The following is a 26,022-nucleotide window of genomic DNA, read 5'->3' as shown; positions in this document are numbered from 1 at the left end:
GAACAATCTCTTCCTAACCAACACTGAAATGTTTCTAATAAAATACTCTTTAGTTAGACACTAGACACCACCATTCAACCTTTGTCTGACCCTTCATATCATGCAAAGAGGAATCCCCATGTCCACAAACCATTTAAACTAAACATTTTTACTGTCATTGCTAAGGGAAATATTATCTACAAAACACACTATATGAGTTAACTATGCTATAAACGAGTTGCCCGCTACAAGCTCACAAACTCTACCGTAAATATGCATATCACGCGCATTATCGCCGGAGCGAGTTTACGCAATTTGCGGACATGTGCACTCACGGCAGACTGAATGCACGAGCATGTGCATTGGGGTTAGTACAAGGCATGCAAATCATGATATTTTTCGACATTGACAGTCCAGCCTTTGGCAGTCACCAATAACTGCCACTTTCTAAACAATTCAAACAGAAAAATATATATGTCATCATGGAATACCTTATTATGATTGGGTAGAGGGAGGAGAGGAGAAGGTGGGAAAGATATGACCTAGTGAGATAGTAAAAGCATGTGTGTATGAAATCCATGTCTGAGGGGTCATGTATCATCGTGCCGTACGTGTTCTAAATCAAGCTTCGAGGTATTGCGAAGTATACATTTGAATCCTTCTTATCCCGTATTAAGGGTCTGTGGATGGGCTGTCAAACTCTACCGAGCTCTTTTCGGCTTTCAATTCCAACAAATGGGGTGCACATTAGTTGATGATACATGAAAGGGGAGAATATGTGAGTGCTAATATGTGAAAATCACCTGTCGACTATGTGGGGTACTACCTGGAGGTTGTAGAGATGAAGATAAGAAACATGCGTTATAAATGCAGTCATGTGATTATGTATGTGTTCGCCGATTGGGGTCTTGTTGATGTCTTGTCTGATGTCTTGTCCGGATTGTCGTGTCTTTACTGTAGCTTTGCGGTAATTGGCAAACAAAGCTTCTTCAAGTGTCCATAAAAAGAATTACAGTCTCTAAAAGCTCATTAGGTGTCTGTGACACAGTTCATCAGTGGTCTGTGTAAAAGGTCATCAAATTCTTCTTCCAGGTGGATTTCTTGGTGCCTTGGAGAAAACCAAAGGAGAAAAGGGTGAAAGAAACGGTCCTTGGAATCATATCTTATCACAACATCGTCTCAATCGTTGGGTCATAAATCACTTCAGGCAACACTTTTCCAATGTAACACAATCCCTCTGAGTTTGGGGCAAGGAACCTATATGCCTTTCTCCCACATATGAAATATGTGTCATCGGGGAGAACATATGGGACAGAATATGACATAACCATTTACAAACCTTCCATGTAAAAAGTCCTATCCCTGACTCTCTCATTTGTCTAGTACACGTATCAGGCTGTATGACATGTGCACAGTATCCTGGTGATACTTCTCCAACTCGCATGGTCCTACTTCCTAGAGTGTACCTATACCGGAAATATTTTCCACTGTCGGCTATTTGGCGTATAAGTTCTGAGTCTACGGGCATTCTGTCGGCTCTGTGTGAGAATGTCATGGTTTGGTTGTTCCATGACACCTCCCAATTTCCCGGCTTTCGGGGATTGAAAATGTTAAAACATATTAGGGACCTATCTACATGGTATTGGTGGAGCTTCAAACTAGGAGGACTAGAAATATTAAATCTCTTGTCCACCGGTCTCCCACCCCTTAGCTCTAGTACCTCATCTGTCGTTAAAGGGTATGGCACTAGTCCTGACTTTCTATGACCTTGAGGTACTTGTGAGCACACCCAGCAGTCTGTCTGATTTAACACTTTACCCACTAATGAGTGATAGTCACTCAATGGATGCCGGTCCATGTTGATATTAAAACGGGACTGACATTCCTTGATGCAACCGTCCTCAACTATGTTGTCACAGTTCCTACAGATACAATTCTCTTCAGCTAACAATCCTTCACATTGTCTATTAATAACATGGCTACCAGATCGTTTTCTGATACTCGCCTTTGCTCGGTGATTGTGTTGCTCTTGGAATTCTACGCCTCCATCTTGATCATCAGAACCCATTCCAGATCCCTCTTTGGCCTCTCTGATACTCTCGCCGAAACAGACTGCTCTGGTCAACAACAGGGTCAACAGGAAAATCCGGAACACAGTCTCTTGAGGTAAGTCCATCTTACAGGAGGAGAAAGAGAAAGTTGTAATGGGGGTACAGAAAATAATTGAAGGGAAAAAACTTGTTACGATAATTTGTCCTCTAGTCTTGTTGTTCTTCTTGCTCGGTTGTCATCTCAAAGGTGCTGTCTCTCAGTCTTCCCAAAATAAACACTCCGGTGATACAATATTCTTTCCAAATCAGCGATCTTTCTGTACGGAGCATAAATCTTGCATTACCATTTGTCTAACTGATGTGTGACATACTATCCGTAAAACATGAAAGAACAAAAAGAGAGAGAGAACAAATAGAAAAGGAAAACATTGTCAGATTCATCAACAGGCTGTCGCATCAACATGTCCACCGGTATCTCTGCACCGTCTCCCCCACCAGTATCTCCACTCTCCACCCTTTGCGTCTGGCCAAACACAACGATGCTGGTAAGATATACTGGGGTTGGGTAGACCTCTGGAAAGACCAAGTAGTCATGTGACGTTTGAGTTCCGTTGGTGAACATTAGAGATTAAGAAGGAAACATTTAAAGATAAATTACAAAGTTTACCCGGCCGTCCCTGCGTCCACAAGGAACTGACCTCCCAATTACATTGACTGTAACCTCAGGCTTACTATCAGGGCTAATGATCAACTTTACTGGCTGCAAATTACAGGTGCGGACCAAAATTCTTCATATGTGATCCCTGATTACAATTGCGTGTGTCATAACTTTGCTCATGTTCTTGTCTAGGGGGTCTGACTTTATGTGGGCTGTTACAGTTGCTGGCATAATGCCCTTCTATTTTACAAAGATAACAAACCCTTGGCTTCCTCCATGTGCCAGTGGCCTGGGGTTTTGGTCGATTTGATGTCTCTTCTAGTGCTTGGATGCTCATCACCATCAACCGCTCTCCCTGTGCTTCCCTGGTTCTTTGGATATTACGGTCATGCTCGATAGCGGACTCTCTTAATGCAGCCGCCGAGATACCTCTCCAGTGAGGTAGAGAGGTTTGTACCCTGATTCTTAGTGTGTCTTTTAAGCCGTCCATTAATATGGACACAGCTACCTCCCTATGATGTACATTATCCTCAATGTCCGTGATCCCAGTGTATCTAGATATTTCCTGCAGTGCTCAATGGAAATATTCCGCTGCCATTTCACCTTCTTTTTGTCTAATGGAGAAAATTTTGTTCCACTCGACAACAGTTGGGAAATATACTCCTAATTGCAGATTGGTTTGTCGTACATTCTCCTGGGTGTATTCCTCAGTGAGAGGTACGTCTGCGTCCAATCTACAATCAGTGATGAAGTTTGCAGGATCAATGTTGGAAGGTAAACATACTCGTAGCACTGTTCGCCAATCTTTGTTTGTGGGTTCTGCGGCGTTACCTAATTCTTTAATAAACCTCTGACATGCGGCTAGATCTCTCCTGGGATCAGGAAATTCAGACATAATTGTCCTCAATTCCATCCGGGACCAGGGACAATGCATAGCAATGTCTCTGACGGGAGTGATTCCCTGAGCGTCAGTCCTCCCATTGGAGACTGTGATCACCCTGACAGGATTTAGTTCAATTACACCATCTTGTGTTGACTCTACAATGTGAGGTGCAATTGTCTGTGCATGACATACAATGCCATACTTACCTGTGGACACGACCTCACCTGACCCTCCGTTAGGGGGCTTTACTACTACTTTTACCGATCGGGCCGTGCCCACCTGGGGGTCTCGTATGATGGCTGCTGGAAAAGGTGCCGACATCGTGCTGGGCTCACTTTCTTGCTTGTAATCCTGAGGGGAGTTTAACATGGGGTGCAACTTGCACGGGTTAGAATTTGTACATTCATCAGTTTTACTTCTATCATTATTACATTTATTACGATCATCATTAATACAGTTACTAAGTGCATTATTATCATCATATCCCAGTATGCCATTCTCTGTAGCCATTGCTTCTCTAGTTGCCATGTGTTTCCTGCTAAGGTGAGAACCAGCTGTGTAAGCTAATTCCCTTTGTATCTCACCTTCCTTTTGCCATATCTGTAAACAATCATAATGTCTAATCCATTGCTTCCTGGATTTTATGAGACAGATCCTTCTCCTTAGATTATGCAATACCTCTGAGTCAAAACTACCTATCCCAGGAAATGGTGCTTTATCCCCCACAGTCATTTGTGTCCATTCATCACAAAAGCTCTCAGTGTGGGGACCATACTTCCCCCACATTACTAACCGAGCAGACCCTCGGGGTCTGCAAGCCTCTTCAGTCTGAACCCTGACTGCTAAACGTCCCTGTGTTGTGCATTTGGCTTCCATTGTGGACCTTTTAAACACAGAAAAACTTCCTAAAATGCACCAAACACAGAAGTCTACGGTGGGAGTTCTTCAAGCTCTTCCACCAGCTTCTTCTGCTCCGAGTATCACGGATCCGCCTCTTTTAGCAGACACGTGTAGTCGTTGCAGGCCCTACCAGCCTACCTTTATATTTTACACAAATCACTCTTACATGTGCTTCACATAACGCTTATGATGACGAGATTTACGCACAAATATGCAAAACTTCGTATCACGTTGCGCCGTGTTGCCCATACAACCATGCGGTCCAATCGTACCGCTTATAGACACTTCTATCACACTCCGTCGCACGTGTTTACCAAGACCGTGCTCGCACGTTTTCACCTAGACCGTGATTCACCAAGTTTCACCAAGACTTCACCAAGACTTCACCAAGACCACCAAACGGAGTTCAATACATTCATACCTTTTTCCTTTTTGCCCACACTATCATTCTATAGTTTTCTGATCAGAAAAAAATAATCATTTCCCGTAATCTGATAGCTCTCCCCAGAGGTATTACAGTAAAGTAAGGTATTTAAACTAAATTTTGGAAACTGAACAAATGTGTGCTATTATCTTCGTGGCTTCCCTGTCGCCTTACTAAAACAATGCTATCGTGTGATTTGTGTTTAGTGGGTGTATCTGTGCGCACGTTGCGTAATTTACGCTACGTGTGTAGGCCTTTGCGTCGCGTACGCTTGACTCGCACTCGGTGAGAGACACGTGTACACAGGCTGGATACGTCTACAGTAACACAAATAACACGCTTCTATAAATGTAAGCGATATTTCACTATGATCACTAACCGTACACCACACAGTATCTGCTATGCTGTGTGCGTGTTTTTACAATTACTCCCTTAAGTATTACTGTTTACTTTTAACTAAAATAGCACCAAATTTCCTCAGCACGTTATCAAATGCAAATGGCAAACAGGATGGTGAGATTGGTGAGATAGGTGAGAATACACAAATGAAAATTCTAAATTAATCTAATAATCAATGCTTCCAATAGTATGATAGCCATCTTGCAGAGCATACATTGCTGTAAACACACACATAATTGTAATATTATCTCTATGTACCCATTTAAGTGTTTCTAATTTGCATATGAATGCTGTGCTTTTGACTGTCTGTGAAGGTGAAAAAGCAGCCACACAGGTTAATTTGCATTTCAATGGCCCATCTCACAAGCAGAGTTTAACTGAATCACGGAGGTAAGGAAGAGAGAAAAAGAAAAAAAAAACAACAACTTTGTTTTATCTCTGTGTGTCGTTCTTAAATCAAATATTCATTTTATATTAATTTTTATTAAGCCCCATCTGAACTATTTATAATTGATTGTGACATGGGTTAAATAAATGCATTGGAAACTCGTAAATGGTGATTTCTTTTTGACAAGGGACGGCTGATTATTCCTGAGTCAACTGAAAATCGCTATTTTGAAAAAAAATGACTTTCCCCAAATTGGCCGCTGCTGCTCCTCCCCCTTCCACATCCATGAGGGTTACACAAAATGGAGGACAGACCATGCGGCTTCTATTGTCACAAAAAAAATCACCATGCAAGCCCCTGAAGTTATTTTAGGCCTGGGTTAAAAATAAAACTATTAAGCTATGCAAACTTTTAAAAATACTTTTAAACCTACTTAAACAGATAAGCAATCCAATTTGAATCAAACACAATATGACTCATTTGAACCTTGTTTTGCAACAATATGGTCAGATATGCAGAGTACAGGTGTGTGCGTGTGTTACATGTGTTGCGTGTGCAGTTGGCACCAAACAGAAATTAAAACCAGATTTAAAAAGACAATAGCTTAACGTTCTTACCTTCTGGAACCGGATTCCACCAGCATCCCTACAAACCAAGCGAAGCAGACGCTTATCTGATCAGCACTACCGTATCCCCAACCACAAACACGGATACAGGGGATACTACTTTTCCGCCCTTTGCTGACGGATAAAGTCTGCCTGGTTTCGCTTGACTGCGGATATGAGGTGGACGGATGAGCCCTCAATTGATAGAGTCAGATATCTACCTTTTAACATAAGCTATTTACTAATACCGTGAAGCCGTAACGTAAACCACGTGCACGTGCTACGCACTTCGTACGCTATTTGCGTACAAAGACCTTGCACGTGGTACGCAAGTTACGTACACACGCTGCGCTGGGTGTACGGAATACACACAGCGAGCGTACACACAGTTGATAACCTTTTAAACCTTAAACACAGAATATGCTTATACTGTAAACCTCAGTACTGAGATACTGCAATGATGTAACACTGGTTAACCGTGATAATCTGAAAGCTGTTTGAGCGATTAAGACGCTCAGAAACCCTTTATAATAACTGGTGAAACACACAATGCTTGATAAGGTTCCAACACCTTTCTAGATGATTTTAGTATGTAAAAGGGAAAAGAAAACAGTTACAGCTTATACACTACAGACCTAACATTAATACCTAAAACAGAATAACTAAACAGAAATATAAACAATAGCGAACGATCGCAAATACACATAAACAGAAAGAGAATAAATGGCAAACACTTAAAGGATAACAAAAAGAGAACAATTGCATACACACAGAGTAACGAAATGGCCACAGAGAAACTTACACACGTGGGAATGACTCGCAGGCGCTATCTGGCAACCAGCCCTCAGCTTTTCACCATGAAAACCTTTGTAGAGAGAAGTGAGTGCTGGTCTAGCTATGGTGGTCTTTATATACATATCCTACAGTACAATACAATGGTCCCTACAATCTCATTGTTTATTGGACACAGGAATGTGTCTCTGCATTATAACAAAAGGTCATAGGTGGGTTTAAACAGATGGGCTGTGTCCTTCTCCAACTGCCCAGGTGGGAGGTATCCTCTGGATTCCCCCCTGCATGTGTAATGAATTGCAAATACAGTGAATGTCTATAAACTACTTTTAAACATAACTATACGCAGCAGCGAACAATCTCTTCCTAACCAACACTGAAATGTTTCTAATAAAATACTCTTTAGTTAGACACTAGACACCACCATTCAACCTTTGTCTGACCCTTCATATCATGCAAAGAGGAATCCCCATGTCCACAAACCATTTAAACTAAACATTTTTACTGTCATTGCTAAGGGAAATATTATCTACAAAACACACTATATGAGTTAACTATGCTATAAACTAGTCGCCTGCTACAAGCTCACAAACTCTACCGTAAATATGCATATCACGCACGTTATCGCCGGAGCGACTTTATGCAATTTTCGGACATGTGCACTCACGGCAGACTGAATGCACGAGCAGCGGGCATGTGCATTGGGGTTAGTACAAGGCATGCGAATCATGATATTTCTCTGACGTCCTAGTGGATGCTGGGAACTCCGAAAGGACCATGGGGAATAGCGGGCTCCGAAGGAGGCTGAGCACTCTAGAAAGATTTATGACTACCTGGTGTGCACTGGCTCCTCCCACTATGACCCTCCTCCAAGCCTCAGTTAGATCTTGTGCCCGGCCGAGGTTGGATGCACACTAGGGGCTCTCCTGAGCCCTTAGAAAGAAAGTATAGATTTAGGTTTTTTATTTTCAGTGAGACCTGCTGGCAACAGGCTCACTGCAGCGAGGGACTAAGGGGAGAAGAAGCGAACTCGCCGGATTGGGCTTCGTAGGCTACTGGACACCATTAGCTCCAGAGGGATCGACCGCAGGCCCAGTCCTTGGTGTTCGGTCCCGGAGCCGCGCCGCCGTCCCCCTTACAGAGCCAGAAGCAAGAAGAGGTCCGGAAAAACGGCGGCAGAAGACATCAGTCTTCACCAAGTAGCGCACAGCACTGCAGCTGTGCGCCATTGCTCCTCATACACACTTCACACTCCGGTCACTGAGGGTGCAGGGCGCTTGGGGGGGGCGCCCTGAGCAGCAATAAAAACACCTTGGCTGGCAAAAATACCACAATATATAGCCCCAGAGGCTATATATGTGGTAAATACCCCTGCCAGAATCCAGAAAAAGCGGGAGAATAGGCCGCGGAAAAGGGGCGGAGCTATCTCCCTCAGACACACTGGCACCATTTTCTCTTCACAGTGCAGCTGGAAGAAAGCTCCCCAGGCTCTCCCCTGTAGTTTTCAGGCTCAAAGGGTTAAAAAGAGAGGGGGGGCACTAAATTTAGGCGCAATATTGTATATACAAGCAGCTATGGGGGAAAATTCACTCAGTTATAGTGTTAATCCCCACATTATATAGCGCTCTGGTGTGTGCTGGCATACTCTCTCTCTGTCTCCCCAAAGGGCTTTGTGGGTCCTGTCCTCAGTCAGAGCATTCCCTGTGTGTGTGCGGTGTGTCGGTACAGCTGTGTCGACATGTTTGAGGAGGAGGCTTATATAGTGACGGAGCAGATGCCGATAAATGTGATGTCGCCCCCTGTGGGGCCGACACCAGAGTGGATGGTTAGGTAAAAGGTGTTAACCGACAGTGTCAACTCCTTACATAAAAGGGTGGATGACGTAACAGCTGTGGGACAGCCGGCTTCTCAGCCCGTGCCTGCCCAGGCGTCTCAAAGGCCATCAGGGGCTCAAAAACGCCCGCTCATTCAGATGGCAGACACAGATGTCGACACGGAGTCTGACTCCAGTGTCGACAAGGTTGAGACATATACACAATCCACTAGGAACTTCCGTGACTTGATCCCGGCAATAAAAAATGTGTTACACATTTCTGACATTAACCTCTAAAAATGGGTTTTTATGTTTGGGGAGAAAAAGCAGGCAGTGTTTTGTTCCCCCATCAGATGAATGAATGAAGTGTGTGAAAAGCGTGGGTTCCCCCTGATAAGAAACTGGTAATTTCTAAAAAGTTACTGATGGCGTACCTTTTCCCGCCAGAGGATAAGTTACGCTGGGAGATATCCCCTAGGGTGGATAAGGCGCTCACACGGTTGTCAAAATAGGTGGCACTGCCGTTTTAGGAACGGCCACTTTGAAGGTACCTGTTGATAAAAAGCAGGAGGCTATCCTGAAGTCTGTATTTACACACTCAGGTACTAGACTGAAACCTGCAGAGCGTGCTGCTGCAGCGTGGTCGGTGACCCTGTCAAACATACTAGTTTGCTAACATGAGAACATATTAAAGACGTCGTCTTATATATGAGGGATGCACAGAGGGATATTTTGCCGGCTGGCATCCAAAATGAATGTAATGTCCATTCTGTCAGGAGGGTATTAGAGACCTGTCACTGGACAGGTGATGCTGACCTTAAAAGGCGCATAGAGATTCTGCCTTATAAGGGTGAGGAATTATTTGGGGATGGTCTCTCGGACCTCGTATCCGCAGCAACAGCTGGGAAGAAATATTTTTACCTCAGTTTTCCTCACAGACTAAGAAAGCACTGTATTATCAGGTACAGTCCTTTCGGCTTCAGAAAAGCAAGCGGGTCAAAGGCGCTTCCTTTCTGTACAGAGACAAGGGAAGAGGGAAAAAGCTGCACCAGTCAGCCTGTTCCCAGAATCATAATTCTTCTCTCGCTTCCTCTGAGTCCACAGCATGACGCGGGGGCTCCACAGGTGTAGCCAGGTACGGTGGGGGGCCGTCTCAAAAATTTCAGCGATCAGTGGGCTCGCTCACAGGTGGATCCCTGTTTCATTCAAGTAGTATTTCAGGGGTACAAGCTGGAATTCGAGATGTCTTCCCCCCGCCGTTTCCTCAAATATGCCTTGCCGACAACTCCCTCAGGCAGGGAGGCTGTGCTAGAGGCAATTAATAAGCTGTATTCCCAGCAGGTAATACTTAAGGTGCCCCTACTTCAACAAGGACGGGGTTACTATTCCACACGGTTTGGGGTACCGAAACCGCATGGTTCGGTGTGACCCTTCTTTATATTTAAAATCCTTGAACACATGCATAAAAAATTCAAGTTCAAGATGGAATCGCTCAGGGCGGTTATTGCAAGCCTGGACGAGGGGGATTACATGGTATCCCGGGACATCAAGGATGCTTACCTGCATGTCCCTATTTACTATCCTCGCCAGGAGTACCTCAGATTTGTGGTACAGAATTACCATTACCAAGTCCAGACTCTGCCACCGAGGGTGTTACCAAGGTAATGGCCGGAATGATGATACTCCTTCGAAAAAGGGGAGTTTTAATTATCCCGTACTTGGACAATCTCCTTATAAGGGCGAGGTCCAAGGAGCAGTTGCTAGTCGGGGTAGCACTATTTTGGAAAGTGCTACAACAGCATGGTTGGATTCTAAACAGTCCAGAGTCACAGCTGGTTCCTACGACACGTCTACTGTTCCTGGGGATGGTTCTGGACACAGACCAGAAATAAGTGTTTCTCCCGGAGGAGAAAGCCAAGGAGCTGTCATCTCTAGTCAGAGACCTCCTGAAGCCAAAACAGTTATCGGTGCATCATTGCACGCGAGTCCTGGGAAAAATGATAGCTTCCTACGAAGCAATCCCATTCGGCAGGTTCCATGCAAGAACTTTTCAGGGGGACCTGTTAGACAAGTGGTCCGGGTCGCATCTTCAGATGCATTAGGCTGATAACCCTGTCTCCAAGGACCAGGGTATCTCTACTGTAGTGGCTGCAGAGTGCCCATCTTCAAGAGGGCCGCAGGTTCGACATACAGGACTAGGTCCTAGTGACCATGGATGCCAGCCTTTGAGGCTGGGGGGCAGTCACACAGGGAAGAAACTTCCAGGGACTTTGGTCAAGTCAGGTGACTTCCCTACATAAATATTCTGGAACAGAGGGCCATTTACAATGCCCTGAGTCAGGCAAGGCCTCTGCTTCAAAACCAGCCGGTCCTGATCCAATCAGGCAACATCACGGCAGTCGCCCATGTAAACCAACAGGGCGGCACAAGAAGCAGGATGGCGATGGCAGAAGCCACAAGGATTCTCCGATGGGCGGAAAATCATGTGTTAGCACTGTCAGCAGTGTTCATTCCCGGAGTGGACAACTGGGAAGCAGATCTTCTCAGCAGACACGACTTCCACCCGAGAGTGTGGGGACTTCATCCAGAAGTCTTCCAAAGGATTGTACACCATTGGGAAAGGCCACAGGTGGACATGAAGGCGTCCCGCCTCAACAAAAAGCTATAAAAGATATTGCGCCAGGTCAAGGGACCTTCAGGCGATAGCTGTGGACGCTCTGGTAACACCGTGGGTGTACCAGTCGTTTTATGTGTTCCCCCCTCTGCCTCTCATACCAAAGGTACTGAGAATAATAAGAAGGCGAGGAGTAAGAACGATACTCGTGGTTCCGGATTGGCCAAGAAGAGCCTGGTACCCAGAACTTCAAGAAAATATATCAGAGGACCCATGGCCTCTGCCGCTCAGACAGGACCTGCTGCAGCAGGGGCCCTGTCTGTTCCAAGACTTACCGTGGCTACGTTTTGATGGCATGGCGGTTGAACGCCGGATCCTAAAGGAAAAGGGCATTCCGGAGGAAGTCATTCCTACGCTGATTCAAGCCAGGAAAGATGTAACTGCAAAACATTATCACCGCATATGGCGGAAATATGTTGCTTGGTGTGAGGCCAAAAAAGGCCCCATCTGAGGAATTTCAACTAGGTCGATTTCTGCATTTCCTACAAGCAGGAGTGTCTATGGGCCTAAAATTAGGCTCCATTAAGATACAGATCTCGGCTCTGTCGATTTTCTTCCAGAAAGAATTAGCTTCAGTACCTGAAGTTCAGACATTGTAAAAGGAGTGCTGCATATTCAGCCCCCGGTTGTGCCTCCAGTGGCACCTTGGGATCTCAACGTGGTGTTGAGTTTCTTAAAATCACATTGGTTTGAACCACTAAAAACCGTGGATCTAAAATATCTCACGTTGAAAGTGGTCATGTTATTGGCCTTGGTTTCGGCCAGGCGTGTATCAGAATTGGCGGCTTTGTCATATAAAAGTCCTTATCTGATTTTCCATATGGATAGGGCAGAATTGAGGACTCGTCCCCAGTTTCTCCCTAAGGTGGTATCAGCTTTTCACTTGAACCAACCTATTGTGGTGCCTGCGGCTACTAGGGACTTGGAGGATTCCAAGTTACTGGACGTAGTCAGGGCCTTGAAAAATTATGTTTCCAGGACGGCTAGAGTCAGGAAAATTGACTCGCTATTTATCCTGTATGCACCCAACAGGCTGGGTGCTCCTGCTTCTAAGCAGACTATCGCTCGCTGGATCTGTGACACGATTCAGCAGGCGCATTCTGCGGCTGGACTGCCGCATCCTAAATCAGTGAAAGCCCATTCCACAGGGAAGGTGGGCTCATCTTGGGCGGATGCCCGAGGGGTCTCGGCTTTACAACTTTGCCGAGCTGTTACTTGGTCAGGGGCAAACACGTTTGCAAAATTCTACAAATTTGATACCCTGGCTGAGGAGGACCTTGAGTTCCCTCATTCGGTGCTGCAGAGTCATCCGCACTCTCCCGCCCGTTTGGGAGCTTTGGTATAATCCCCATGGTCCTTTCGGAGTTCCCAGCATCCACTAGGACGTCAGAGAAAATAAGATTTTACTCACCGGTAAATCTATTTCTCATAGTCCGTAGTGGATGCTGGGCGCCCATCCCAAGTGCGGATTGTCTGCAATACTTGTAAATAGTTATTGCTAACTAAAGGGTTATTGTTGAGCCATCTGTTGAGAGGCTCAGTTGTTTTCATACTGTCAAACTGGATATAGTATCACGAGTTGTACGGTGTGATTGGTGTGGCTGGTATGAGTCTTACCCGGGATTCAAAATCCTTCCTTATTATGTCAGCTCGTCCGGGCACAGTGTCCTAACTGAGGCTTGGAGGAGGGTCATAGTGGGAGGAGCCACTGCACACCAGGTAGTCATAAATCTTTCTAGAGTGCCCAGCCTCCTTCAGAGCCCGCTATTCCCCATGGTCCTTTCGGAGTTCCCAGCATCCACTACGGACTACGAGAAATAGATTTACCGGTGAGTAAAATCTTATTTTTTCGACTTTGACAATGGCTAAGCTAAGCGACCCAAGTGGCCGACACAAACACCTGGCCCATCTAGGAGTGGCACTGCAGTGTCAGACAGGATGGCACTTAAAAAAATAGTCCCCAAACATCACATGATTCAAAGAAATAAAGAGGTGCACCAAGGTCGCTGGATGGCTAAGCTAAGCGACCCAAGTGGCCGACACAAACACCTGGCCCATCTAGGAGTGGCACTGCAGTGTCAGACAGGATGGCACTTAAAAGAAATAGTCCCCAAACAGCACATGATGCAAAGAAAAAAAGTGGTGCACCAAGGTCACTGGATGGCTAAGCTAAGCAACCCCATTGGCCGACACAAGCACCTGGCCCATCTAGGAGTGGCACTTAAAAAAATAGTCCCCAAACAGCACATGATGCAGAGATAAATATATATATATATATATATATATATACTGGTGGTCAGCAAAATTCTGCACTGTCCTCCTACTATATACTGCGCACCACTACAATGCAGCACAGATATGGATGGATACAATCTAAGATGGCGCCGCAGATGGCTGCCTCGGAGCTACGCAGCTCAGCCAAAATACCTGTTTCCCCTTGTTTTCCCCTGCTCTTGTCTACCCCACCGATGACCAAATGCAGCAGGGAAGCGCTCCTAAGTTGGAGCACTTCTGAGGTGCTTACCACACGTTCGGGCCCGTCGGCGGGCGGATCAGCGGCCCTTGCAGCCCTCGCTGCCCTTGCTGTCCAGTGTGGCAAGGATGCAGATGTCGTGGACAGCGAAGTGGATGACCGAGCATCCGCGCCCCCCCCCGCAGCCCGGGTGGCGACTGGCGGGTGGATCGCCGGCCCCGGAAAGAGAATGACGGAGGCCCTCATGTCGGCCCTAGTAGAAGGACCTGGGCTCAGAGGAGAGGCTGTCGCGCAGGTGCCCTAGTGAGGTGGCGGCGGCGAGGGCACCGGTCTGCACTTCCCGCACTCCTGCTTTCAAATGTGCATTCATTGGCAAACAAGTTTGACGAATTGTCCCTCCTTCTGGGCAGCGCAGGGTCAGGCATTACAGGGTCGTCCGTCCTCTGCTTTACGGAGACGTGGCTTGACGACCATATTGCAGACAGCCCGATGTCTCTGCCGGGCTTCAGTCTCTTCAGGGCCGATCGCTCCAAGGTTCTCTCAGGAAAAACGAAGGGTGGTGGCATCTGCTTCTACATCAACGACGGATGGTGCACCAATGTCACGATCATAGGCAAATCATGTAGCCCTCACCTGGAAATGCTGAGTATCAACTGCAACCCCTTCTATTCCCCCCGGGAATTTGCCTCAATTGTCCTTGTGGGAGTGTACATCCCCCCCCTCGCCTGCGCGAACGAAGCCCTGCACCACCTGGCCGTATGCATATCCGACATGGAACAAAAACACCCAGATTCTCTGCTTATAGTACTGGGTGACTTCAACAGAACTAACCTGAGCAAGGAGCTACCTAAGTACAAACAACAAGTCACGTGTCCCACTAGAGAAGGGCGCACCCTTGATCACTGCTACACTACCCTCAAATCTGCCTTCCGGTCTATCCCGCGTGCTGCACTCGGCCTATCTGACCACTGCCTAGTCCACCTACTCCCTACCTAAACACAGAAGCTGAGAGCGATTAAGCCTGTCGTCAAGATTGTTAAGAAATGGACCAATGAGGCCAAGATGAAGCTCCAGGCCTGCTTTGACTGCACGGAATGGGGGGTCTTCGAAGCCTCGGCAACCAACCTGAATGACCTAACAGACACTGTCACATCCTACATCAGCTACTGCGAGGACATGTGTGTACCTACCAAGACTTACCGCATTTACAACAACAACAAGCCCTGATTCAACGCCCAGCTCAGGCAACTTCGTCGGGCCAAAGAGGAGGCCTATAGCAGTGGTGACAGAGCACTATACAACCGTACTAGGAACTCTCTGACTAAAGGAATCAGGCTAGCAAAAAAGCGGTTCTCGGACAAGCTAACAAACGATCTCTCCACCAATGACCCTGTATCTGTATGGAAAGGAATGCAATCCTTAACCAACTATAGGAAAACATCGAAGTCCACCACCATGCACCAAGACCTAGCAGACGAACTGAACCACTTTTATTGCAGGTTCGCAAAAGAAGTCCCCTGCAACCCAAATAATCACCTCTACGATGCCCCGAACACCGAAGACCAACCCCAGGCACTGCAAGTTGCCCAAGAAGAGGTGGAGGCATTGTTCAAAAGGGCCAAACCCAGGAAAGCTCCGGATCCTGACGGAGTGTCACCATCTGCCCTAAGAGCATGTGCGGGTCAGCCCGCCCCCATATTCACCAAGATCTTCAACAAATCGCTGGAGCTACAGAAAGTCCCTTCTTGCCTCAAAAGGTCTACTATCGTCCCTGTCCCCAAGAAACCCTCTATCACGAACCTGAACGACTACAGGCCAATAGCACTGACGTCTGTGGTCATGAAAACGTTCGAGCGTCTGGTTTTGAATCACCTGAAAACTGTGACTGGCCCCCAACTGGACCCCCTGCAGTTCACCTATCGATCAAATCGGTGTGTCGAGGATGCAGTCAACCTGGGCCTGCACTACATTCTACAGCACCTAGACATTCCCGGTACCTATGCGAGGGTCCTGTTTGTCGATTTCAGCTCAGCCTTCAATACAATCGTCCCCAGCATCCTCCACCCCAAATTACTACGCCTAGGGATCCCAGAAGCTACCTGTTCCTGGATAGTAGACTTCCTGACAGATAGGATACAGGTGGTGAAAGCGGGGGAATTCACCTCTCAAGCACGGTCCATTAGTACAGGGGCCCCTCAGGGCTGTGTCCTCTCACCCCTGCTCTTCTCCCTGTACACAAATGACTGTACCTCAGAGGCGCAATCAGTAAAGATCATCAAATTCGCCGATGACACCACCGTGATCGGCCTCATCAAGGACGGGGACGAATTGGCCTATAGACGGGAAGTAGACCAGTTGGCCCAGTGGTGCATCCACAACAACCTTGAGCTCAACCCCCTCAAAACTGTCGAGATGATAGTGGACTTCAGGAAGAAGTCATCTAGTGCACCTCCGCTAATGATTGCTGACAGTGTGGTATCGTTGGTGGACTCCTTCAAGTTTCTAGGGACCACAATCTCCCGGGACCTTAAATGGGGGTCCAACGCTGACGCCACTGTTGGGAAAGCGCAGCAGAGGTTGTTCTTCCTCAGGCAACTAAGGAAGTTCAACATCACACAGAAGCTTCTGCTCCTCTTCTACTCCGCAATTGTGGAGTCGGTACTGTGCTCCTCGATACTCGTATGGTACAGCTCCGCCAGTACGAGGGACAGATGCAGGCTCCAAAAGGTGGTCAGAACCGCAGAGAAGATCATCGGGGCCAACCTTCCCTCAGTCCAGGACCTGTACATTTCCAGAGCTAAAAAGCAGGCAATGAAGATAGTAAAAGACCAGCTACACCCCGGCCACAGCATGTTTAACTTGCTTCCTTCAGGCAGGCATTACAGGGCCGTCCCCGCCAGGTCCACCAGAAGCCTCAAAAGTTTCTTTCCCCAAGCGGTCCGCCTGCTGAACTCCTGAATATTGACTGACTAGACGTACATGTAACTAACTTGTGTCCCTACCGTATACCTATATGTGTGACTTTACTCCCCCCCCCCCCCCCCCCACACCTGCTTATCTGTTACCTACTTGGCTGTTGTATAGCAAACCGAAGACAAATTCCTAGTATACGCAAGTATACCTGGCCAATAAAGCTGATTCTGATTCTGATAGTATACTTGACGACACAGAGGTAGAGCAATGGACTACTGTACCGTACTGCTATGTATATACTGGTGGTCAGCAAAATTCTGCACTGTCCTCCTACTATATACTGCGCACAACTAAAATGCAGCACAGGTATGGATGGATAGTATACTTGATGACACAGAGGTAGAGCAATGGACTACTGTACCGTACTGCTATGTATATACTAGCGGTCAGCAAAATTCTGCACTGTCCTCCTACTATATACCGTGCACAACTAAAATGCAGCACAGGTATGGATGGATAGTATACTTGACGACACAGAGGTAGAGCAATGGACTACTGTACCATACTGCTATATATATACTGGTGGTTAGCAAAATTCTGCACTGTCCTCCTACTATATACTGCGCACAACTACAATGCAGCACAGGTATGGATGGATAGTATACTTGACGACACAGAGGTAGCGCAATGGACTACTGTACCGTACTGCTATATATATACTGGTGGTCAGCAAAATTCTGCACTGTCCTCCTACTATATACTGCGCACAGCTAAAATGCAGCACAGGTATGGATGGATAGTATACTTGACGACAAGGAGGTAGAGCAATGGACTATTGTACCGTACTGCTATATATATATATATACTGGTGGTCAGCAAAATTCTGCACTGTCCTCCTACTATATACTGCGCACAACTACAATGCAGCACAGGTATGGATGGATAGTACACTTGACGACACAGAGGTAGAGCAATGGACTACTGTACCGTACTGCTATATATATACTGGTGGTCAGCAAAATTCTGCACTGTCCTCCTACTATATACTGCACACAACTAAAATGCAGCACAGGTATGGATGGATAGTATACTTGACGACATAGAGGTAGAGCAATGGACTACTGTACCGTACTGCTATATATATACTGGTGGTCACAGCAATATTCTGCACTGTCCTACTATATACTACAATGCAGCACAGATATGGAGCGTTTTTCAGGCAGAGAACGTAGATATTTGCAGCACACTGAGCACAGATATTTGCAGCACACTGAACACAGAAACTGAGAAAACGCAGCCACGTCCTCTCGCTATCATCTCTAATGCACAAGTGAAAATGACGGCGACGCGCGGCTCCTTATATAGAATACGAATCTCGCGAGAATCCGATAGCGGGATGATGACGTTCGGGCGCGCTCGGGTTAACCGAGCAAGGCGGGCAGATCCGAGGCTGCCTCGGAACCGAGGCTGCCTCGGAACCGTGTAAAATAGGTGAAGTTCGGGTGGGTTCGTATCTTGACGAACCGAACCCGCTCATCTCTACTTATAACAACTATATATCATATTGAACAGATGCAATGTATTCATTCTTCGTTTTCCTTATGAATTAGACCCCTCTGTCAGTACAGGAAGTTGGAAGCAGGTCAGACAATCACTGATTAACACCTGCAAGGAGACACGACATTGGTAGTTTCACCTTCTCAATAAATCAAAGTATATGCTTCTGTGTTAGAAGTAACTAAGCATCTTGTAATTCACTGTGGACTGTTTTTTTATGATTTAAGGCACGGGTCTTCAACCTGCGGGCCTCCAGCTGCTGTGGAACTACACATCCCAGCATGCCCTGCCTCAGTTTTAGCATACCTTAATAGCAAAACTGTGGCAGGGAATGCTGGGATGTGTAGTTTCACAGCAGCTGGAGGGCCACAGGTTTAAGGTTTCCCATGTTACTTTATCTGTATTAGTATCCTCTAACATAGTATACTTTATAAATATGATCTTTGTTCCAACTCGATTATTAGTCTCTCATGATCTGATGTTTATGAGTTAGGCAGTCATACTACTTGGTGAATACCTAGCGGCAGGGCCGAATTACGGATGGTGGGGGACCCCAAGTTGTGGGAGCCCCCATTAGTAAAATTGCTCAACACCCACCCACCCCTCCCCGGTGTAAAAAGGTTAACAGACACCAGTATATATATATATATATATATATATTTATAAAATTATACACTGATAAAGCTAGATATTTATCGTATATAAAACCCTTTATGAGGTCTAAGAACACTGTACGCTATTTACGTATGAAGTACCGTAAGGGTACGCTCGCTGCGTAACAATCGCTTAGCCGTGGTCGAGACGCTCAAGCGTCACGTTCGCTCACGGCCAAGAGATCACAGGCAGGCACGCTATTGGCTGCTGACTAACGTAATGGTTCACTATAGCGTAACGGACGCTGTATCGGGAGCGGGCTGCTCGAGCGATACAGACGCTCACGAGAATACGCTGTTGGTATCGGGCACACTTATAGGTGAGCGACTACCGTAATGCTACGCTATCAGCGTAGCGGACGCTCGAGACCACGAGGAGATCACGAGCGGCGCTGACGCTCACAATGTTAAACCTTTAAATCTAAACCATAAACAATGTAATATGCTGTAAAACCTTTGTGTAGAGATAGGGTGTAGATGCAACCTAGTGTAACCTTATTAACTCAAAAGCTGAATGAGCGTCACCGACGCTCTGAGAATACTTAACACTATAAGAATTACACAGATACCGTGCTTAGGGTCCAACGCCTAATATGTATATATTTTGAATGATATACTTGCAAAAGAATTAATACAAATACAAATCATACACTACAATATAACATAGACTACCTAACCAGATAACTACACAGGAAATACAATACAATACAATACTATTTAAGGGAAAATAAGAGAGAAAGAGGAGAAGGGAGAGAGAGAGAGAGAAATTGGCCCACAATAACAAGAAGATCAATATAGTTGCGGAGAAACACTTACGCACAAAGGGAAACGATCGCATGCGCCTCGATATCCAGCTCCCGATTATCAGCAATGAGAACCGTTGAAGAGAGTGAACTGGATATGGTCGGCCTGCCTATTTATGCCCCACACACAATGCAATTCAATGGTCCCTACAATCTCATTGTTCATTGGACACAGGAATTCGGCTTCGCATTATAACAAAAGGTCATAGGTTGATTCATACAGGTGGGCTGTGACTGCTTCCAACTGTTCAGGTGGGTGGGACACTGAGTTTCCCGCCGCATGACTAAATAAGAACAAATAATAGTAAATGGACATAAACTTCTTATGTCCATAACTATTCGCACGAGCGATTAATCCGCTCCAAACCAACACCGGAATATTGCTATTTAAATACTCTTCCGATGGGTACCAAACACCACTGTATGACCCCTGTTAGACCCTTCGTACAATACAAAGAGGGATCTCTCTGTTCAGGAACATGCTAAGTTAACTAAACTTTCAGAATCTATCAAAGGGACCATGATCTACAAAATACATTATATAGTGAAAATATGTAACGATTGAGTCGCACGCTACGATCACATAAACTCTACCGTAAATACGCATACCGTGCGCCTGCGGGTGCCCGCGACTGTGAGTATGCGCACGTACGGGAGAGCGCACGCATGCGCAGCACGGACCTGTGTGAGGTGCAAATATGGTAGTGTGCATAGAGATATTTTTCTGACTTTGACAGTCCACCCTTTGGCAGTCAATAATAACTGCCACCTTCTAAAACATTTCAAAAGAGAAAAATATATGTCAGGGGTTAATACATTTACATGGTTGGGTAGGGGAGGAGAGGAGAAGGTAGGAAAAGGGTATGACCTAGTGAGATAGCAGAAGCATGTGTGTATGAATCCGTGCTTGGGGGTCATGTATCATCGTGCCGTACGTGTTTTAGATCAAGCTTCGAGGTATTGCGAAGTATACATTTGAATTCCTTCTTATCCCGTGGTACGGGTCTGTGGATGGGCTGTCAAACTTTACCGAGCTCTTTTCGGCTTTGGTTGTAACAAAATGGGGGAGCACATTTTAGTTGATGATACATGAATGGGGGAGATATGTGATTGTTGATATCTGTGCCTGTATTCCCTATCGACTATGTGTGTCATTACCTGAGGGTTATAGAAATGAAGAAAAGACATAATTACGGTAAATGCGGTGGTATTCTATGTCAGGTAAATGTACATTCGTCGATTGAGGTCTTGTTTGGTGTCTGTTGAATGCAGTCTTCTTTGTGCTTTTGCCCATAAGGTGCGAGCAAAAGCTGTCAATGTCCATAGATTTACAAAAGTGTTGGGCTAGCGTAATTTTAAAATTTCTAGGGAAACTGGGGATCCATGGCATAGTTCATCAAAAATCTGTGTATCAGGTTGTCAAAACTTCTTCTTTAATCTCTCTGTTGTCTGTATATCGGCTCATCAAATTCCTCGTCCAAGTGGGTCTTTTTACCTTGGAGGAAACGGAAAAACAGGTGAAAGAAACGGACCGTAGAAATCGCATTTTCATCACATCATTGTTTCTACATTTGGGTCATAAATCAAGTCCATTGGAATTACAGTTTCCTCACTCCTTAAACTCATTACCTTAGTACGACGATTGCACCTCATTAAAGCCTGACCGCATCTAAATATCAAACCGATCGTTATGATAACACCTAAGATACATAGGAGAAACTTCCCAACATCCATTATGACTCCTTGAGCCCAGTCTCCTAAACCAGAGAACCAATTTCGCGGGTTCAACCATGACACCCAACCAGTCAGCTCATTACCTACAGCAGCAAGAGTGAGATTGTATCTCCTGCGAAATTCCCACTTCAGTTGGAGAATATCGTCCATCTTTTGGTCTATGACCTCGACCGGGTCCTCGGTGCTATTCGTAATATATGTGCAACATTTCACGCCGTATTGTGTTGCCAGTGTGACACAATATCCGCCTGTCACTGCTGTGAGGTAATTAAGAACCATTCTATGCTGTACCAGTTCTGTTTTATAAGCTTGAAGTTCCCTTCCAGTATACCTAAACGTGTCATCATACATTTCAGTGATATTATCTAACAAATTGGCGAGCGCAGATATGTATTTATAATTCAACACTCCTCTAGCGGTGCGAGTGATATCTAACGCGATTAGAAACTGAATCCCGGTGGATTCATGGATCATGTCAGAGGCCGGATGCTCTGTTCTTTCTATCAGGTGTCGTTTAACTACGTGCTCGTAATGGGTGTGAGTATAAGGAGTTTGGGCAACACGGTGTATGTCTTTCATTTTGTCATGTGATACAGTCATTACTTCAGGCAGTACTTTTCCAATATAACACAATCCTTCAGAGTTTGGGGCAAGCCACTTATACGCCTTTCTCCCGCATATGAAATATGCATCATCGGGGAGAACATATGGGACGGAGTAGGACATAACCATATTACACACCTTCCATGTGAAATCTCCTAACCCTAATTCTTCCATCTGCTTAGTACACGTATCAGGTTGTACGATATGTGCACAGTATCCTGGTGATACCTCTCCAACTCTCGTAATCCTATTTCCTAAGGTATACCTATACCGGAAAGATTTTCCTCTACTGGCTATGTGGCGTATAAGCTCTGTATCTGTAGGCATTCTATCTGCTCTATGCGAAAAGGTCATGGTGTGATTACTCCATGACACTTCCCAATTTCCCGGCTTTCGGGGATTGGAGATGTTAAAACATAATAGGGACCTATCCACATGGTATTGGTGGAGCTTCAAACTAGGAGGGCTGGAGATATTAAACCTCCTGTCCACCGGTCTCCCACCACTTAACTCAAGTACCTCCCCTAACGTTAAAGGAAATGGTACTAGCCCTGATTTGCTATGACCTTGAGGTACTTGAGAGCATACCCAACAATCTGTTTTATTTAACACACTACCCACTAAGGAGTGATAGTCACTCAATGGATGCCGGTCCATATGGATATTAAAACTGGATTGGCATTTCTTTATGCACCCATCCTCAATGACATTGTTACAGAGCCGACAGATACAGTTTTCTTCAGCTAACAATCCTTCACAATTCCTTCTATGGTCAATGCTATCGGATCGTTTTCTGATACTCGCCTTTGCTTGTTGATTATGTTGTTCTTGGAAAACTACGCCTCCATCTCTGTCATCAGAACCCATTCCAGAACCTCTCTCGACCTCCATGGTACTCTCGCCGGAACAGACTGCTCTGGTCAACATCATGGTCAACAGGAAAATCCGGATCACAGTCTCTTGGGGCAAGTCCATCTTGTAGGAGGAAACGGAGAAGAATGAGAAGGGGGAAAAAAATAATTTGAAGGAGAGGGGATGGGAAGTTGGAGAAAAACAATAAAAGGGAACAGGGGATCGACAACTGCTTTTGGTCTTGTGATTTTCAATGCTCAGGTGCCGCCTTAATCCTCCTGGAACAGACACTCCAGTGATACAACCTCTACCGTCTGTTCCTTATCACGGGACCTCTCTGGATCAGCAACCTTTTTACAGTGGGACGAATGAACCCAAGTCTCTCTCTCAGCAACCTTCAATGCTGTAGTGCTAGTCAATAAGACCTGGTATGGTCCTTCCCATCTGTCAATAAGGCAACCTGAGCGTAGAAAATTCCGTATCATTACATAATCCCCAGGTTCAATGTCATGACAATTACTATCTGGTAAATCAGGAATCACTAACTTCAGATTATCATTTTGATTCCTCAACTGTTTACTCATGTTAATCAAGTATTTTACAGTCACTTCATTGTTACACTTCAAATCATCCTGAGGGTTAATCATAACATGCGGTTGTCGACCAAACAAGATTTCAAAGGGAGACAGATTAAGAGGGGACCTGGGAGTGGTTCTGATGCTGTACAGTACAATGGGTAAAGCTTCTGGCCATGTCAATCCTGTCTCTGCCATCACTTTACTCAGTTTATTTTTAATAGTGCTGTTCACTCTTTCCACTTTCGCACTCGCCTGTGGACGGTATGGAGTGTGCAGCTTGCTATCAATTCCCATCAATTTACACATTCCTTGAAAGACATCACCTGTAAAATGGGTACCCCTATCACTTTCGATAATTCTAGGGATACCATATCTACATACAAATTCCTGCACAATTTTCTTAGCAGTAAACATAGCGGTATTTGTGGCCGCCGGAAATGCTTCGACCCAATTTGAAAAAACATCTATACAAACAAGTACATATTTCAAATTTCGACAAGGGGGTAATTGAATAAAGTCAATCTGTATTACCTGGAAAGGGCCGCCGGCAGGTGGGATATGAGATGGTTCTGTAGGTATTGCCTTTCCGATGTTCTTTCTCAGACAGGTAAGGCATGACATTGCCCTTTTACTCGCATGAGAAGAAAATCCTGGGGCACACCAATATGCTCTTACCAACTTGCACATCCCTTCCTTGCCCAGATGAGTCAGCCCGTGAGCTGCCTCAGCTAAGCATGGAAGGTATGCTTTGGGGGCCACTGGTTTACCGTGTCCATCCGTCCAGAGTCCTGAGGACTCCTGACCATATCCCTTTGCCTTCCAGACTGCCTTTTCCTGTGTGGAACACAAATTTTGCATCTCACACAACTTCTGTGTGTTGATGGTATTAAATACCATCAGTTGTGTGGTGTCTGTCTGTCTGGGGGTAGCAGCTGCTAATTTAGCAGCTTTGTCTGCTCGGCTGTTACCAAGTGATACTGGGTCTTGGCTATATGTGTGTGCTTTACATTTGATAACAGCCACTCTGTCGGGTTCCTGTATCGCTGTTAGAAGCCTTTTTATATGAGCTGCATGCGCTACCGGTGTACCAGCTGCCGTCATGAAATTTCTGAGGCGCCATAGGGCTCCGAAATCATGGACTACCCCGAATGCGTATCTAGAGTCGGTGTAGATATTGGCTGATTTTCCCTTAGCCAATTCACATGCTCTGGTTAGGGCGACCAGTTCAGCAACCTGGGCTGAGTGAGGTGGGCCTAGCGGTTCCGCTTCTATGGTGCCTTGGTCATCTACGACTGCGTATCCAGTACACAAGTCTCCCGAGTCTGACTGTCTATGACAACTACCGTCCGTGTAGAACGTAAGTTCTACGTCTTCCAGTGGGTTGTCACTGATGTCAGGCCTTGCGGTAAAATTTTGGGTCAAATATTCCATACAATCATGAGTGTCTTCCTTTGTGTTAAATTCTCCTTCCCCACCACTCTCATCCTCCACCCTTTGTGCCTGTCCAGGCACACCTGGGAGATATGTTGCAGGATTTAATGCACTGCATCTCCTTATGGTGATGTTTACGGGGGCCATTAGTGCCAATTCCCATCTTGTAAACCGCGCTGATGAGACGTGTCTGGTTTGTGCAGAATTTAACAAGGCTGACACTGCATGTGGTGTATGAATTGTGAGGTTGTGACCTAGCACGACGTCTACGCTTTTCGTTACTAGCAATGCTATCGCAGCAACGCTTCGCAAGCATGTGGGGAGGGATCGCGCTACCGTATCTAGCTGAGCGCTGTAATATGCTACCGGCCTGCTGGCATCACCGTGCTTTTGGGTTAGTACGCCTGCCGCGCAACCAGCACTTTCTGTTCCATATAGTTCAAAGGGTTTCCCATAGTCAGGCATACCTAATGCTGGTGCCTGCGTTAGGCACTGTTTAAGTCTCTCGAATGCTGTCTCAGACTCGTCTGTATGCGAAATCCGATCAGGTTTGTTTGAGGAGACCATCTCCTGCAAGGGTAACGCTAGAATGGAAAACCCTGGGATCCAGTTACGGCAATACCCACACATTCCTAAAAATGTTCTGATCTGTTGCTGGGTTTGTGGCAGAGTCATGTCTCTAATTGCTTGAATTCTATCAGCGGTCAGGTGTCTCAGTCCTTGTGTTATACAGTGTCCCAAATATTTTACCTTAGTTTGGCATAATTGCAACTTGTCTTTGGAAACCTTGTGTCCTGTGTCTGAAAGATGAAACAGGAGCTGTTTCGTATCCTTCAGGGATGCTTCCAATGAATCAGAA

The sequence above is a fragment of the Pseudophryne corroboree genome, chromosome 4 (genome assembly GCF_028390025.1).
Source record: "Pseudophryne corroboree isolate aPseCor3 chromosome 4, aPseCor3.hap2, whole genome shotgun sequence".
In the NCBI taxonomy this organism is placed as follows: domain Eukaryota; kingdom Metazoa; phylum Chordata; class Amphibia; order Anura; family Myobatrachidae; genus Pseudophryne; species Pseudophryne corroboree.
Note: the sequence above shows the minus strand (reverse complement) of the source record.